Here is a 16906-nt window from a genome sequence, read left to right as displayed (position 1 = left end):
TAAGTGTCGCACAGGCTTAGACCTACTACTGGCTCATACAAGAGGTATTAAGTAAACTGCTGAACATCTGCTGGTAAATACACAGCAAACAAGAATGCAACTTAGAGCCAAACATCTGGCAAGTGTGGGCCACATCTCTGCTCATAAACTAAGCAATGTTTTCTGCTAATCATTAACAGAGTTATTGATTTTAGATGTGTATCACACAGCTATAATTTTGTCAGAGAGTAGACCACATAAGTTGTTCTTTTTCTGGTTGTTTCATTTTGTCTTATTCCAAAAGTCTGTAAATTGACGAGCGGGACAAAAATTATAATTGACATCATCTGTGGGAAATATTTCATAAAACAACAGGCCCAGATGTAGGATTAAAGCCATGTGGTAGTAAAATACCACACTGAAAAAAGTCCAGGTTCCATGATTTCTTACGAAAACAGATGTGCTATTACTCCACTCTACTTGTTTTTCAATGCTTTCTACTCCAAATAATTCCTTTTTTTTCTTCACAATTTCACTTGGGAGAGATCATAAATTGATTACAGATGCTGACTTGTACTTCAAAATCCTAACTGTCACAATCTTTGAAATAAAAATAAATGAAACGTTTTGTGAAATTATATTGAACTGTGTTAAAAGTAATGAAGATTATACAAACATATGTCTGCTTGTCATTTATATAGCACCTTCAGGCATGACAACCAAATCCATTGGACAGTGCTTCCCTTCCTGGGAAGCAGTTATTTTCTGGGCATCCAGGATGTACTGAAACGTAATAAGGAACTCCTTCTGAGAGCCCCTCAGTTACAATCACAAGATGGTCTAAACCGTCCGAAGTACATAAGGAGAGGGATGCAGGTATTTGTGTTGTTTTCTCAGATTATCTTCCACAGGCAACACAGAAACCAAGACAGATCAGCCTTTTCTGCCTCTCTCTTCATATCATCTTATGGCATTGATGTATTCTTTGCATGTGCGTCATGTGTAGCTAGCCACGTGAGAGACACAAACAAGGCGTATATTGCTTTGAACACTAGTTTTTTCATAGTACAGGGCAAAACTGCAAAACAATTGTATTCCCACTAAAGAACTTACTGGCATGTGGAATCCATTATGATGCCACTAATTACAATACATTAATTTAGTGTTTATGTGATTTCAAAATGGGCCTGCATGGAGTCATGGTTTCTCCGTTAGAACTTAATGTAGCTTAACAAACCCTAATAAAAAACAATATTAACTAAGCTTCCACAAATGTTCTGTAAGAGCTCTGGACCTCACCCTGTTCCAGTGGAGCCAATAGGTGGTTAGGGAGTCAGAATGAAGCCTTCTTTTTAGACACTTACAAGCCCAGAAAAGATTGACACTCCCCCCCGCATACACACATAGAAATTCTCCTACTTGCAAGTGAATCTCCTCTGGTATTTCCTTTAAGATTTTTTTTTCAGTTCTAGGATGCAATGCATTTGTGTGCTCTACTGCACAAGGAAAAGGAGAAGCAGGTGAAAGAGAACCAAGAGAAGAAAATAAGTTACCATTACCAGAGAAAGAATCAAAGAACTAGAGCAATGCCCCAAAAGCAAAAATGGATCTGAGAGCATATGAAGAAATAGCACAAGCACTGGTACAGTTTCTCCTATTAAAGCTATGCAGCCAAGCCAGCAAATAGGGAACACTTCACCATTACCACTCACAGTCAAGCCTTGCACAGACAAGGTTTTCTTTCTATCTGGCTTTAAAAACTGTTACATCCTTGCTGTAAAAATCTTTACTAATGATGCAGCTGCAGAAATGTCCTTTTTCTCCAGAGTGGCTATATTTGATAGACAGGCACAAGCTGATGGAGTCCCTCCTGCAGGGAGGCATCCAACAGAATACACCTGCATACAGAGCAAGAGCAGAGGATGCAGAGCAGACATAGTTAAAGGCAGTAGTTGAAGAGTTTCTCAGTGCTAAGGGAATTTTGATGTGACAGGACATTACTGGGAAAGGCCTAGTGCTCACTGAGCTGGAATAAACACTTTGGGGACAGCTTGAAAAAAAGGTGGAGCGAATTCAGGTCAGGATCACTTGCCTTTTCTTATAAGCAAATCTAAGATACCATGGTGACAACTAGAGCTCCGCAGTGAAAGCAATTTACAACTCTAGTAAAGTTACCATGTTAGGCAGCAGTCTGATACCTTGACCTTTTGCCCAGCAAGCCATTAGTTCAAATCCTCAGGCAGCATAGCTTTCTGGAAGTCCAGATTTACACCAGCTGGTGGTCTATCCATAGGCTTAAACCACACATTAGATCTAGAGTAGTAAGGAGTTCAGTGGTCCACATACTGAAGCCAGCATACAATATAGAAGAATTGGCAGCCCCCAAATTAGTGGCCTTAGATTACAATGGACAGGGTGCTACAGAAAGAAAGTCAGGAGCAGTATGTGAAAAACCTCTCCACTCTCAAATTCTCACCAAGGATTTTTTGTGGGTGAGGGGGGGAGGAGGTAAAAGCAAGAAGTGATGAGAGAAATTAAAATGTAGAAAATGCCCAATAGATTCCATGGGAGTATAGCAGGAGAAGCCAATGTTGACAAAAAAGGACAGGATTTTCAAAAGCAGTCAAGCACTGAGCTAATTCTGCTTCCACTGAAGTCAGTGGCAAAACTCCAACTGGCTTCCAATGGGAGAGGAAGTAGGCCAATTGTGAACACTTTTGCAAACCGCATCCTAAGCCTGCAATGGTTTGGTGGGTTCTTTTTCCTAGTAACAGTTTACTGAACTCTACTTGCTGTAAATTAACTTGCACAGAATATTTCCCAAATCAAATTAAACCTGGGGTCCTGCAGGGGGATTTTACAAATATCTGCATGGCTGCTTTTGCTGTTAACTATTTTGTGATGCAAAAAGTGGATATCCACTCCATCCACTCTGAATTAAAGATCTTTATTTTAAATGCCATCTGAATATTGAAGGTGGATACCAGCAGCCAGGCTCTCACTTAAGACCTGCTTACCATATAGACTAGCAATATTTCAGAAAGTTATGTTTTTTTACCATATGTGCCCAGTTGGCATGAAATGTAGGTGTAAGCCTATATGAATAAGTTTTTATTAAGCTGTGATGGGGAGCCAGAGGCTCCTGTCACTTTAGTTAGAGAGTGCAGGAGGCCAAGCTTGCTGGGGGGGGTTGCAACAGAGGAGCACAGACAGGCCATGAGGCAAAGGGGAAACCCCGGGGAGCCACATGATCAGACGGGATGGGGTTTAGAGGTATAAGCTCAGGGCCTGTGGCAAGGAAGACAGTCTGGCCCTACATACTGCAAGCAGAGCTCTAGGGAGGAGAGGGATCTGACTTGCCAAAGAGGAAGGACTCCAGTTTATTAGGGAACTGCAAGGAAGCCCCTGTACCACCAGGCAGCAGAGATAAGTATTATGGTCTTGTGTTATAGCTCATCACTGTGGTGTGATGTTGACTCAGGGTTGGGAAAACCTTTTGTTTGTGAGCAGATGCTCATATTTTTCATTTGCTTTGATGCTGAATTGGAGAACCAGGTTGTAGGGGAGGAAGAGAAGACCACCAAGAAGGGTAACGGGCCACCCCATGTCCTAGACCCCTCAAAGAGGGAAGCGCCACTGTCAGCTGAGGTACTGTGGTATGAGATAGAAAAGATTGAGGAGACAAGCCCAGAGCCTGCAGTGGATGAAACCAGGGCCAAGGGGCAGGTCCTAGGACAGTGGACTTCAGGCAGAGGGGTCCAGCCAGAGTAAAGCGAGCTGGGTGGTGGCAGCCCAGACAAGGACCTAAGACCTGAAGTGAAATCCACCCTGTCCTCTAGAGATTGACTCCCTGTCCAAATATAACCCCAAGGCATGGCAGAAGAGACAAGAGGGTGGTACCTTGAGAGGCCAGAGGGAGCAAACAAGATGGGATCCAGCGGCCACCCCAGTGTCAGACCCATTACATAAGCTCATTATGAAGCCAGCCATAAGATGGGACTATAGAACCTCCTGACAAAGTATATTTTACCTTGCCAGCAGTGTTTTGAAACTTGCTATCAAGTACAATATCCTCCCCAGCTTGCAAGAAGAGACAAACTCCTATAAAATCTGAAGTAGCAAAGCAAGACCTTCAAGGAGCTTTGGGGAAAAAAAGAAATTTGGTTTGAATTCAAATGAAGCTACTGCAGGGCACCCACTCTTCTTTAGTACAAGGACACTATCGTTCTAAAGTTCTTCTTTACATTGGCAGAAATCAGGACCTACTGTGGTAGATCTGACAGCTAGTAGGAATCCCTATCCGAAATGTCTTAAAGTCAAAACATACAGACAAAATGTATGGGGGGGGGGAGGGAAGGAGCAAAGGAAGGAAGCAACTTGGACAAGGGTTAGAAGTCAGAAGCAGAGCTGAGAATAGAACCTAGGTCTCTCAGCTTCGAGTTCAGTTCCCATTGCATTAGGCATAAGTAGTCATGCTTTCACATGAGGGCTCAGGGATTGATCAAATTGCCCAGATAAACACCTCGTTCATGTTTTAAGTTAGGGAAGTAAGATGCTCAATGTCACAGTCAGTAACCACGAAGTGTCACAATCCTGTTGAAATACTAAGTGACATTAAGGCTATTTGCTATTTTTGATCTTCTGTCACGGGAGCTTCTTATACACAATTATTCCCTACATGCCCTGAAATCTTTTCCAATTATCCTGCTACTTTCCTTAAGTGCATAAGAAAGAGAAACAATGAGTGTATAAGGCTGGAATCAGTCAGAGAGAAGGGAAGGAAGCAGAAGTGGGTGAAAATGGAAGAGACTGCCTGTAATCAGGATCTGGCCCTCTTTGGAAATACAACACTTACCGACTTATTTTCACTTTCAGGGCCTTCTTCAACAGCATGGATTAGAAGAGACCTTTTTAATGAAAACTTATACCAGCTGAGGCTCTGGTTGTAAGTGGAATCAACAGGGTCAATGAGCTATTTCCATGTCCAGAATCAGGAAGTTTGGATGGTCAGCTGGTATGATGCAATCCACAGCTAAAAGTAACAGAGGAATGGGTCCTAACAGCAGATCCTGCCAACATGGAAACAGGGAAAATGTGGGGCCCCATCTATGGGCAGAAAAAACCTAGCAAATAATTTTATTAATTGTATTTTGTTGTTGTTATCTTTACTGCTGCTCATCCTACCAAAATAATCCCCAAGCCACTCACCATGCCATCTGAGGAAGGTGTGGGTAGTGCTAGAAAATAATATTAGACATTTAAGTTGGATGAAAAGACGTCTACAGCCACTAGTACTGCTGAAAGCACAATTATTATTGTCATTATGATTCCCATTTGCAATATAGGTATCTCTATCTTTCATGCAGACAATATGGCACTTGAGGTAACAAATAGCCACTGGATTTGTAGGGAAGGACTGGGAAGGAAAGATGACATTTTAGCAGAATGCCACAATTCATCATACCTAAGAGGATGGTCCATAACAGGATGGTCAATAGGCAGCAACAGGTGTATGTAGGTATGCATTGTTTCAATTGCCTAACTGGTAAATCTAAGTCATGTTTCTGCATTAAATTTATACCAAGCAATGGAAAAAAAAGCATACAGACATTTGTCTCTATCACTAGTTGGTCAGAAGTGCCAGCAGAGGTTAAAAAGAAAAAAAGTAACAGTGGGGAAAAAAGTAGCAGGGAGTGGGGAAGAAAGAAGATGGCATAGAGACAATTCACACTAAAGCTGGAGGGTGCATTTAGAAGAATAGGCAAATATTGTGGTTCAGCTTTCAGGCCTGGGGAAACATCTTTCACAATCTGGCAACTATATCACTGCTAATTCACTTTAAAGATGCTGATCTGCAAATAGGAGAATTAGTGTGAGTAGAGAAAACCACGCAATCCCCAATGTTGGCACTGATGCCAAATATTCCTCTGGTATCTTCCCTTTCCTGGATCACCTGTGTTAAAAAGCATTCCCTTCCCAAAGAATTAATTATGTGTTCTTCCGCCCTTCCCTAGCCAATGTTGACCCCAGTGACAGCCATAAAAGAGGTGGTTTATGCCAGCATGGATGATATCAAATATAGGTTCCCACAAGTCAAGCAAACTGTTGGCCTGCACAAGTCAGTGGAAAATCATACGAGCCAAGGGACTGCTAAGTTGTAAGATCACAACATTCAACACTAGTGATGCTTTTCAGGCATGAAACTGGGGAGGAATACAGGAAGTGGTGGTCATAAAAAAATTATCAGTAAGATAGAACCTCAGCTCCTGGCACTGGATAGTATCAATAACAGGGGTCAAAAAGGTCTTTTGCCATACCCTAGTGGGAAAGGCAGTGGTGGGAAACACAAATTATTCCAAAGCTGTTTGACCAAAGGAGTCTGAATAACACATGCCAGCCAATGGCAGCAAACTGTATGGTTAAAACTACCCCAAAAAGACATTTCTGTCATTTGGCACTGAGCACCAATTCTACTAAAATATTTTTTTTACCCTTGCTAGAGCCATGCCCACATCTAAGCATGTAATCCAGACCATTCTAGCTCTGGTTTCTGGTAAACCAAATCCAAATAACTGACACAGCCCCAACTGTTACCTCAGGGCCCCTTCTAGGCTTGCTGCTTCATTAGCTCTCCAAAATACAAGGGCCCAAGAATCCATGTCCTTCTAAAAGCCCATGTTGGGCCTGTACAGGTTTAGGCACCAAATGAGTGCTTCTCTGTAAGGCCATTATTAGAGACCAAAATCTGGTCAAATCTGTGTTTTTGAAAGATCAGTGTAGTGTAGTGCCTTGTACAAATCGACCTGAAGCTGTCTGCCATTACTGATTTGACTCTAATACCTCAGAGTTGTTTTAACCCTTTTGAAGCTTTGTTTTATAATTAAGAAATTACAGGTTGGTCATTTCCCAATGCCTACATGTTAGGAGCTACAATCAGCCATAGAAGACTGCCCTAGGTCTAAAACACAGACTGCAAGTGACCTCCTCACAGCTGCCATTAAGTCCTTGCAAATTTTAACACTGCCTCAGCTTGACATATCATTTGAATTTAAATAGTAAGAGCCAGATCTTCAGCTGGTGCATAGGATGTGCAACTCTACTGAATAAAACTGCTACAGCACTTTACTCCCACTGGGGTGCAAGTTTTTGTTGTGTTTTTTAGAAAGATAGTTTACAGTAGTAAACCACTTTCCCCATACGGAACAAAATGTTAGCTGCATGGCAGGACAGCATAGTTCTCACCAAGAATGGAACGTATAAGAAGACAAGCACTTCTTAGGTGTTGTTTGTGATTTTTATCACTGGTATAAGAATGGGACAGATTATGTGATATATTCTGCCAGATTGATTTGGCACTCTGTTGTGTGAGATGATAAAATGAAAAAAAGTTGAATCATCTCCCTTATAAAATATTCTTTTCAGTGAAGGCTGGGGCAGAGGGGTACTACTTCACTATCCTGTTATTAGGGTTTTTTTTCTACAATTAGTTACATTGTACAATTTAATTTTTAAGGGTAATACTTTGCTATCTTTAAATAGTACCAAGAATGGCATCAATAGACAAGTCAGGATCTATATAATTAGCTGTTACTTCACACATCTACATTTCAAAACACCACAAACTTACAATAGACTAAAATGTAATGGGGCATAGAGGGAGTTAAATCACACATGTTAAAATATACACATTATATAGTCTATACGTACACATTTGTACATAGATTAAATTAAAATTCTCCAAATATATTTGAAATTAAATTTTAAAAGTAAGATCCAAATACAATTATATTCATGAAGTTTTGCACTGAGGGTCACATTTTCAACCAAAAGCATCGAGTAATCATAGGCCATCATTGACTATTGCATGCACAATCATGAGAACTGGGCAAAGAAGGAGAAAAAAGTGATTCTACCTCTGCATACTGCCTTGATTAAATCAAGGATTCCCCAAGTGGGGCCTGCAAACACCTTTGACACAGCCACCCAACCCAGGACTGCACCTTTGAAAGGGCCCTTGAGGGGCAAAACTTTGGAAACTCCCGGATTACATTGATACTGGAACACTACATAGTGTTCTGATTACTTCAGTTTAAACAGGATGCTGAAAAATTAGAAAAAATAAAGGAAAGAGCTACAAAATGCGCTCTGCAATTTGAAATTAGCATCTTATAGAGAGACAACAGATGGCAACATTACACATGGCAGCATTATGCTAGAATACGTCACACCAACTACCTCCTAAAGTATAGCACAGCGACATTATTCTGGTGCTGCACATACTGCCATGTTCTGGTCTGGGAGATAGTGAGTACAAAGTTGGCCTAACCAATTAATAGCAAAAGGCAGTGCTATGCAGATAGGCACACCCTTGAAGATTTTTAAAATCTGTTTAATCAAGTTCTAGTAACTCTGCTTGGGAAAAGAGGTCAAGGTTCTTTAAAAGTACATTCATTTTCATTCCCCACTAAGTAAGCCTGGGTGTATGTGCAGTGGCTACATTTAATCTGCTGACAGACTGTAAATTCATTTCAAGCAACAACTCAAATGGGATATAAGGGTATGGGAAATGGTTTTTACTGGTGTCTGGTATCCCGTACAAGTTTATCAGTTCCATTATTTTTCCTTTTCCTTCTATAATGTGGTACAGTTTAACAGGATCCACATGGTCAAAGCTAGTCAGCCTAATACAAGATGGAGTTAAATTTACCTCAGCCAATTCAAGATTCATCCTCTCTTTTTAAATAGAGTCAAACACGTAAAAATCACTTGACAGGCAACCTGTGCAGGTTGAAGATGCTTCGACAACTTAAATGTCTTTCAAGGTTATTCCCCCTATCCTCTGTGTTGTAAGGAAAATGTCTGTCTAGTTCTCAAGGCTAAACTGATTTAATAAATGAGCTCTCTGTGCCAAACAACAATGAGTTTTGTCTGGTACCAAGAGGCATAAATAACTGCTGATCCTATAACAATCTATTCCCAAACCAGAAAGCACAAGCAATGCTACAGTAACTGACTTAAGTAAGTTCTCTCCTGGAAACAACTACTGAGAAGGGAAATCCCATGGACAAGAGCTGTCAATTTAATTAGAAGCTCTTCATACTAAGGACCATAGACTAAAACCTCCTCCCAAACCCAGACAGATCCATTGTCTTCACTCACCTCGTGTGGAGGAATGGCCTGATCATGCAAGGTGCCCACTGCTCCCATTGAAGTCAGTACCTCGTAAGATTGGTAAAACTGAGCATTTCTAATGAGTATCAAAAATAAGACTATTAGACATCCAAGTGGTGAGAAGCCTTCTGAATTACATATATGCTCTTTAGCCACAACATTTGTCACATACTTTACATGTAAGATCCAGTAGGTAAAAAAAGATTAATCCTTAGGTTTACAATCATTTGATAAACAGCAGAGAGGCAAGCAGGAGTCTTCTTGTACAACATTCAAAAATCAAAAAGCAGGAGCAGACCAGGAGCTAATAATATCATGTGCTTAAATATATACTTCTTCCAGGCTTACCTACATAGGTTTGTGGGGCCAAGCATTGTATTATGCCTACAAAACTACAGAACATAAATCATCATTATGCATGTCTTTTGATAGTCAAGTCAGTTCTCCTAACAGATTATATTTATTTGTGTCCATGTGCATATTTATACACACACAATATTTTATAGATATTATATAAAGAAATATTTTTATATAAAAGCAGTAAAATATATTTGTTGGTTACACAAATTACCTCAATTGTACTTTATGGAAGTCTCATCCTTCCATTGCTCCAGCACCTCCAAAGATGACAAAGGGAGGAGCAACATGACTTCCAATGTTTAACTTAGGGTATGAATCATAGAAAAAAATAGGGCTGGAAGGAACCTCAGAAAGTCATTCAGTCGAACCCCCTGGAGAAGGTTGAACCAACCCTGCCTAAACCACCCCATACAGCCTAACCTGTACTTCTAGTACCCAGATCTATTACTGTCTATAACTTTTACTTTTAGTACACAGATATATTGCAAGCATCCCAGCAGATTGCTAAGAACCTGAAAGTCCATATAGTAATATTGCTTTCTTTTCCTTTTCTGACTACCACTCACTCCCCTCAATGATGCAATTTTCAGCGTATGCATCCATGTGGAGGCCCTCTGAAATCATCTCCAGGAGAGAAGTATTAGAATTCAAGATCTGCAAAGCAGAAGCAATCCCTTAACATACTCCCAAACCACTGTCCAAAACAAAGTGAAGCAATTGTCTTACTTGCATTTAAACAGGCATTGTCTGTGGAGTAGGATCAGCTATGCTGGGATGTGTCCTGGCACAGCTGATCCACTTAGAATCACAGAAAATGAGGGTTGGGAGGGACCTCAGGAGGTCTAGTCCAAGCCACTGCTCAAAGCAGGATTATCCCCAACTAGACCATCCCAGCCAAAGCTGTCTAGCTGAGTTTTGAAAACCTCCAAGGATGGAGCTTCCACCACCTGTCTGGGTAACCCATTCCAGTGTTTTACTACTCTCCTAGTGAGAAAATTATTCCTAATATTTGACATAAACTTACCTTCCTGCAAGTTGAGACCATTTCTCCTTGTTCTGTCATTTGCCACCACTGAGAACAGTCTAGCTCCATTCTCTTTCAACTACCTGAGGAGGGGTTTGAAGGCTACTTCACTGGCATCTACAAACATAACAGGACCAACTGTCCCACAGGGTTGGGCCCCTGACACTCCCTGTGCTTGCTGATGTGTGCCTTGAGTAAGGGCATGACAATGAGATACATGTGCCACAAGCTACTAGACAATCAGGTCTCTGACTGTTCAAGTTCTAGAAAGTGGAGCTCCTTCCTCTGTTATCCATCTTGCACCACCTGTCCTCAGTCTTAAAATTAGAAAAGTTCTGCACTGTTTGTTTGGTTTGTTTTAAAAGAGGCATTGGACTGTTTTCACCCCTCCCCCCCATTTTTAAAATTTCTGTCTTCTAACCTCCTCTTCTCGCACATACACACAAACTCCCCACCTCTTGCCCCCTTTTACCTAGTTTCTACATTAGAATTTTAAAATGATGATTGCATGAATCACATTTTGTATTATACAATATCACAAACACCTTGTCCATGGGCAGTATTTCAATGGACACCTCAGTTCCTAACTTGCATGCTTGTTTTGGTCGTTCTGTTTTATAAAACCTCCTCTTTGGCATGACCCTTGAAAAGGCACTGCATAATTGCTTAGCATTAAATACAGATGGCACCATTAGAGAGTAAACACTGGCCATGCTAAAGCACAAATACCTCTCTGTGGCATCCATTCTAAATATAGGGAGCACCACAATCAAGTCAATACTAAGCTATAGTATCTGTTTACTTTTTTTGAGGAGGCCTGCAATTAATAGTATAAGAAGCAGAACATGACGCAATACTTCAAGCTTACCAGAGTAGCAAACTCTTTTGACTGCTAAATATTTGATGTGTGGTCAATTGTGTTTTTAGGCCACCCTTGCACGACTGCTGGCATGTCAGCTGTGGTGGCTCTGGAGATACTGTGACAGACTGTAGTGTAACTATGGCAGGGTGACTGAGACAGCCACCCTGGGTACTGCCTAAAGGGGAGGACTGCGGGGAGAGGAGGAGAAGGGAGGGGAGATAGGGAGAGAGAGAGTGGGAAGAAAAAATCCACTGCCACTGCAGCCACACAAATCACACAGGCAGCATGACAGCAGCTGGAAATTTCCACTGCCCCTTCTGTCATATTTTCCCTCGGCACCTGGCTGCACTGCTCCATCTTTGATGACAGCCATACCCCTCCAGGTTACAGTGCTCCCCTTGATGATTGAGAATGACAAGATTCATATGTTGCTGATGTACCCGATCAATAAGCATACTGCCCTCCATATATTAGCTCATCTGTACTAGCCAGCAAATAAGAAAGATCCCAAGTCTTTCCTGTTCCTTAGCTCTTCCTGGCCACCTGGCTCCTGGAGAAAAGAGGTAACTAGATGATTAATATTTGCTTTCTTCTGTGTGCTCCAAAGTTACTCTGAGGTCTGGTCATCCTTGCAAAAGTGTTAACACATGGGTCTTCCTATTCACATAGATATGCCAATGGCAGGTTGATTAAGCTATCTGAGATGTGAGTACCAGTTGAAGGGCACCGGGGCTTTTGTTCCTAAATCACTTTTGAAAACTTCCACAAGCTATGATCTAGCCCTATGTGAGTATCAATACTTCAGCAAAGGGCTGTGATCATAATTTTTTTTTCAGTGCATACATTTACTTTGCTAAGCGTTGACTTTTCAAGACGACCTTGGGTGTTAGGACAACCAATTCCCCATCAAACTGAATAGATACCCAGCATCCAAATGTCTTGCACAGCTCTAAGAAGCATCCTCCATTTTTAACAACTAGTTTCATAGTTTCTAGGGTCGGAAGGGACCTGAGCAGATCATCTAGTCTGACCCCTGCTATGGCAGGAAAGAGTACTGGGGTCAAACGACCCCAGCAAGATGTTCATCTAGCCTCCTCTTAAACACCCCCAAGGTAGGAGCCTGCACCACCTCTCTTGGAAGTTGGTTCCAGACCCTAGCTGCCCTGACTGTGAAGTAGCGCCTCCTGATATCTAACCTAAACCTACCCTCTGCTAGCTTGTGACCGTTATTCCTGGTCACTCCTGGCGGTGACTTCCCCAATGCCTGCTGATCCCCCCTGACTAGTTTATAACAGGCCACAAGATCCCCCCTCAGTCTTCTCTTTTGGAGGCTGAACAGGTTCAGGTCCCGTAGCCTCTCCTCATAGGCCCTGTTGTCCCCTGATCATACGAGTGGCCCTCCTCTGGACCCTCTCCATGCTGTCCACATCCCTCTTGAAGTGTGGCGCCCAGAACTGGACGCAGTACTCCAGCTGCGGCCTGACCAGTGCCGCATAGAGGGGGAGGATCACCTCTTTGGACCTGCTTGAGATGCATCTGTGGATACATGCCAAGGTGCGGTTGGCCTTCCTGACTGCCTCCCCACACTGCCGGCCCATGTTCACCTTGGAGTCAACGATGACCCCCAGATCCCTTTCCACCTCCGTGCTGACAAGAGGGGAGTTCCCTAACCTGTAGGTATGCACTATGCACAGAAAAGAACAGAAGTCAAAGAATAACCCATTCATCTCTTAGTGATGAGTTCAAAAGAGAACACCATGGCAGCTTCTCTAGAAGGTTCATGGACATTCTTTTCCTCAAGATAGGCTGTCCTCAAGAAATACAAGTCTTCTGCTTTCACATACAAGGTTGATCCTTAAAATGCAATTATGTAGTATAATTTACAAAGGCAAAGATAGAAAGCCACAATTCCCTGTTTATGTACAGAGGTAATTGTCAATTTGATTTTTGGCTGCATATGAAATTTTGCTTCTTTACTGTCACTGACCTACATCAATGCAAAATAAAACAGCTGCAAAGAAATTGCTATTCATGGCAAAGGAGTGGCCACCTAGGCCTTTCTGGTGGACTAAACAGCTAGTTCATCATTTTCTTCCACATAGCTTTTCCTTGCACATGTTAATATCTTTGCAAGGTGAATCTTCTGGGATTAAGTAGCAATGTTTCACTTTTCACTGATCCTTAACAAAATATAGCAAAAGTTTCTACCATATAACAGAAGGGGTGCTGTCATTGTTCCAGACATATTACATTTTAGATTAGCTGAATAATCTTTTGAAACCTGGAATGCTGAATCACACATAAAATGTTACTACATTTTCTTATCCATTAAGCCACATTCATGCAGAAAAGCATTCTTTCTTTTTGAACTGAGATTTGATCATCTGTGGAGAAAGGGACATTATTCTAAAGAAAGGGATAAAATCAGTTAAAGTCTCCCAGTGTTTTCATTCAAACTGCAACTGAGGCACTTGGTGGCTTGGCCAGAGCTATGTTTAGCCTGCAGCCATATTTAACCCCATTTTGAGTACCACCTATAACATTCGAGAATTTAAAATGTTGTTAAGTTCCTGACCCTTCTTTCCTGGTGGGTAAAGAGTCTGACCTGGTTACTGCAGGAAGATCAATTAATCAAACGTCATCAAGGCAGAAAGGAGAGGAGAACAAGGGGAAGAAAAAGTGTTCTGAAGTGCTAACGCTAGCAGTGGATAGTAGTGTTTGGTAAAAGGAATTTAAACATTCAAGTTCGTCCCTGCACCAACATATGCTCAGCAAACAACAGCAGAAGGTTGCTTACAACTTCTTGATTCTCAGCCCCACTGGAACCCCAACATGCCCTGAAAGTCTTCCCAAGGGACTGCTGTAACTTAGACAATCTACTGGCAGTATCTAAGGAACTGTGCGCCAGCTACAATTGCAAAAGTGCAGTTACCAAGCCCCCTTGCTGGTACACCCATTTCCATCCCTGACATTCTGCTGATGCTGGGGCCAGGTAGAGGGCTGCACTGGTGTCGACTTCCTCACTAAGAACTGATGTAAACAGCACAAAAGGGCAGTAGCATAACTAGGAAGGGGTGACAGATACCCAAGTACTGGCATGGAGGGAGGTGTGAAAAAAGTGGCTTTTGCTGTACTTGTGTGATAGCAGCAGCAGCAGCCTCCATTTGCAACAGCCACCCCAGGCTCCCAGCCATGTTCTTATGCTGCTACAAAGGAGTAAGATCAAAGGAGGACACAAGATTCTGCCACTTTACCTTACCCTTCTTTCTGCATCATGTACAAATAATGATGCTCCCATTCATAATAAAGAACCTAAGCATTCAAGGCTTAACCATGCCAGTAACCTCCTTGACTTTAGTGGGATAATTTATGACAGGTTAACTATGCAAGATAGATCTTACTCTAGCCTTTCAAATGCTTTCAATCCTCCTGGTGTTGCAGGAAAATGACATCTCAGTGATTAAAGTGCTGGCCTGGAATATGAAGGGTCCTGATTCAAGTCCCTGCTTTTCCCATAAACTTCCTCAGCTACTTGAGGAAAGTCACTTAGGAACTGAGTTTCAAAGCTAGGTACTTTAAAAAATCCTAGTAAACACCTTTGGAAGTCTGACAGTCAGTTTCTGCAATTAGATCCCGTTTGTTTAATGGGAATAGCAGCCTTCTGTACCTCACATGGATGCTGTCAAGATTGTCAAGTGTTTAACTAAGATAAGGGGAGGTGTGCAAGTACCTAAGAAAAGGTGTCCAGTTGTTTAAATACCTAGTTAAAACAAATACAAGTTGCTTTCAGGGGGATTCACTCATTTCCTTAGGCCTATGTATGTTAACACTGTTTTAAAGAAGGTTGGCGAGTCCAACAGACCCTGATTCTACACCATAGAAGTTAAGGTGAAAGCTTTATCACTGAGCTCACAAGGTGCAGTCTTAAGCCTATCACCACCACTGAGACTACTAGCAAGCTTGAAATAATGCAAGTATTTAAGTGCTCTGGTAGAGAACAGTCATCAGGCACAACTCTGCCACCACCAATTACTACAGAGGCTGTGGACACACAAGCAGAATATCCCAGCTATGCCAAGAAAAAAAAAAGGAAACAAAAAAAAATTACATGACAATGACAATCTCTTGACCCAAGGTCAACCTGGAAAATTTTACCTCGACTCCAATCCAAGTTAATTTCTTCTCAGAACATGGTGGTTTCTTCCAGGGCTACATGTTCATTGCATGTAGTTGCCTAAGTTACCTCCAGGCTTTTACTCCCCATCTCATTTGCAGAGGCAGGGCCACAGAGGTACTGTTCAATGGGCATAGCTCACACTCGAGCACTGGGGCCAATGTATCCCTTACATCCCAATCAAACCCTTTCAAGTGGCACTGAGACCGGACACTCACCCCCAGCTTGGGTACAGGCTGACAGCAAGTCCTCTGCTTCCTCAGAGGCCTTCATGTGGTCGAGAGAACCACTAAATAAATTCTCTTGTCTGTGATGGGCTTGGCGTCTCCCCATCCAGTCCGCACATGTAGGATCTTTTCCACCCTTAACATGAGGGATAAAATAAATGAAGGCTAGCACATGTATAGGAACAGCCTTCTGAAACCATAGGTATGTGGGTTTCTGGCCAGAGAAATGACTGTGTGAAATTCTGCAGTTATTGTTGTGTAAATGTTAACTATCACCTCAAAAATGTTCCCAAGTAAAACACAGGAATTTGACCCAGCTGCAGTTGCTTCAGATAATTTTTATTCCAAGGTCAAATACACTGCTGGACTAAGTGGGAACGACCTCCTATGTCTACAATGACAAAATCCACATTATTTGCACAGGAATATACACACTCTAATCTTTGCCTCAGCAGCTCCTTAAAATGTAACTTAAGGATATCTAGGTACAAGATGTCAGAAAACACTATTCTGAACTTGATCTAAGCTCTGCAGACATTAGTGGGACTCTTTCGTGAACTTCCAAAAGGGCTTTGGATCTAACCCCAGAAGAGCACAGAACTTAGGCCTAGCTGATGTTATTCTTTTAGAGATGGAGGAAGAATGTCTATCATCCTTCATCCAGAGATCTGGGTAAATGATCAGAAGTAAATATGGAACTGTCCCTCTTCTATGTAGGAAAAAGAGACAACCTGAGTCACCATGTTCTGACCCAGATCTAAATCCCAAAATGCTCCCATCTACAAGGCATCTTGATCTATTATAAGGTGAAGTCCAGATTCTGAAGTGAATCCCCTCAAAAGCCCTATGCCAAAGTTCCTCCCCTGCCTCTCTAGAAAAGGATGACAGGACTGGCCAAAAAACAAATGGTCCATTTCAAAAACACCCTTACAGTTCGGCACCAGGAACCATGGCCACAAGCTGAGGGAGGATAGGTTTAGGTTAGATATTAGGAAGAACTACTTCACGGTAAGGGTGGCCAGAGCCTGGAATAGGCTTCCCAGAGAGGTGGTGCTCTTACCTTCCCTGGATATCTTCAAGAGGAGACTGGATAGGCACCCCCACCCCCA

At 42.1% G+C, this 16906-nt stretch overlaps 1 long non-coding RNA gene across 2 annotated transcripts in view; it reads right to left on the bottom strand.

Moving 5' to 3' along the window:
* Positions 1-16906, bottom strand: part of LOC149873815 (uncharacterized) — a 303143-nt gene that overhangs the window by 264320 nt on the left and 21917 nt on the right. The window contains exon 3 of one of the 2 annotated variants that reach the window (XR_016439886.1): positions 9139-9226. The exons of the other annotated variant lie outside the window; for it this stretch is intronic. This is a non-coding gene — a long non-coding RNA (uncharacterized LOC149873815). The remainder of the gene's footprint in view (positions 1-9138; positions 9227-16906) is intronic. 2 annotated transcript variants of the gene reach the window in all.

Source organism: Crocodylus siamensis, chromosome 1, assembly GCF_052110815.1.
Source record: "Crocodylus siamensis isolate JL-2025a chromosome 1, ASM5211081v1, whole genome shotgun sequence".
Classification (NCBI taxonomy): domain Eukaryota; kingdom Metazoa; phylum Chordata; order Crocodylia; family Crocodylidae; genus Crocodylus; species Crocodylus siamensis.
The sequence above is the reverse complement of the archived record's forward strand: the minus strand, read 5'-3'. Positions and strand labels throughout refer to the sequence as shown.